The following is a 1966-nucleotide window of genomic DNA, read 5'->3' on the forward strand; positions in this document are numbered from 1 at the left end:
GACGACAATTGACCCTTTCTTAGAGCAAAACCTCCTGCCTTCCATCCCACCAGTCAACTACAGAGTCAAGATCCTGAGAGCTGACAGCTTCCACTGGAGATAAATTCCAGCCTGCCCCAAATGAGCCATGTACTTACAAAACTAAAGAATCAGCAGAGACCTCTGGGACCATCTAGTCCAGCAGTTCCCAAATGCTCCTCCAGCCAAGTTTCCATTTCTCTCCTCCCCCTCATCTCAGCCATGGACCATGGGATTGGAAAAATTTTTCAGCTGAACTGAATATGTCAAATATAACAAACTATATTGTTTTTCATATTTGTTCATCTAAGACAAATATAAATAAATATATGTAGTGGAGCTTCTGATCCCAGGTCTCCACCCCATGATGACTTGAAATAATTTTTAACCCAAAGCAAGGAAACTTGAGATTATCCATGCAATTTTATAAGAAAATTCAGGCCTCCTGGTGCTTACCATGGTCTGTGTTCTTGCTCTGACCGGTTAGAAAGAAGAGGCAGAGTAAACCTATCCCATATACACCATAGCCCAGGCCCCGTGCCTGTCTGTACTGTGAATGGGGGGACATGGAGAAGACAAAAAAAACAAAATTCAGAATTGATTTTAGAATCTCATTATTGTTTTCAAGAAAGTTTAAGTGTCTAGATTTGAAAAATAATTATGTATCTAATTTTATTTTGCTGAGGGCCATAGAGACATAGTGACCAGCCCAAAATTAGACTGTGAGGTAGAGCAGAAACTATACGTACCAAAGACCCCAATTCTAGCGAGCTCAATGAGATACAAGCCAAACCACTGGAGAGAATATTTGCTCAAAGCTGAGATCAACTATTCAGCCAAAACCTGATACCAGCATCAACTCCATATCAGAAAATGAGAAACAGCATCTAAAACAAATTTGCAGGAGTTAGAATTGGCGAGTATCGTATGACACTCTGCAAAGAGGAATGAAAATTGAGAAGTATGAGAAAAGCCTGGACTTGGCTATAAACGTTCATGTAGAGCGTGTTAGATAGGGATTCAGCTGACGAAGACTAATGCAAGAAGTGAGAAATATTCAGAGTGAGTGTTCACGTCTTTACGGAGGAGGAGGAACCCCAGAGAAAACAAATTACATCAGTTAAGTCTAACAGGATAAAGATAAGAGAAGCAAAAGAGCCAAAGGAGATAAGGTAAGCCCAAAGGGTTAAAGAGTATTAGTAGGGCAAATATATCAGAAGGGAAAGGATGATGAGAGAGAAATCAGGGCTTCTAATAAATGAGGAAGGCCACAGAATTAATCACAACTCTGAAATTTGCTGAGATACTGAACTCATTTTTAAAGTCAGCTTTCCTGGTGAAAAAAAGAAAAAACCCAAAAAGGTAAGAAAGAGAGACGGAAATATGATGAATTTGAAAGGAGTGAGGGTCTTAGGAAAAATGTCACTGACATAAAACAGAACAGGGTTATCCATGCAGGTGAGAATGCATGAAATCAGCCCACCCCGTTTCTCTGTAATGGTGGTGGCAACTACAAGAGAACATAAACCAATTAAGAAACAAATATGAATACTAGATTTAGCTAAGCAACTAGTTTCCACTAGTTTCTGAATTAAACTATTTAATTGAATTAAATCGTCTTTTAATAGATTCTAGACCTAGAACCTAGAACAAACCTCTAAACCAACTTTTGGTCCAATGCTTTAAATTTTATCCAAGTAAATTGTCACTCCCACTTTACAGATGAAGTAACAGAAATCACAGAGATAGTAGGTGCCAGAATTGAGACACAAATCCAAGAGCTCTGCACTCTCAGAGCTTTTCAAACTGACTGCCATTAATAAGAACTAATACTTACCCAGCCCCTACCGTGAGCCAGATACTGACTACATTGTAGCGTATTGAATCCTGTAAACAATCTTGTGACATATATATCTTACTTCTTTACAGATGAGAAAACCGAGAATGA

At 38.8% G+C, this 1966-nt stretch overlaps 1 non-coding gene across 1 annotated transcript; it reads left to right on the forward strand.

The window, feature by feature from the left end:
* The first annotated feature begins 457 nt into the window (after nt 1–457).
* Nucleotides 458–588, forward strand: LOC123633779. Its single transcript, XR_006733784.1, has one exon. It is a non-coding gene; the product is annotated as a small nucleolar RNA SNORA51 (small nucleolar RNA).
* The last annotated feature ends 1378 nt before the right edge of the window (nt 589–1966 follow it).

This window comes from Lemur catta, chromosome 2 (assembly GCF_020740605.2).
Source record: "Lemur catta isolate mLemCat1 chromosome 2, mLemCat1.pri, whole genome shotgun sequence".
Lineage (NCBI taxonomy): Eukaryota > Metazoa > Chordata > Mammalia > Primates > Lemuridae > Lemur > Lemur catta.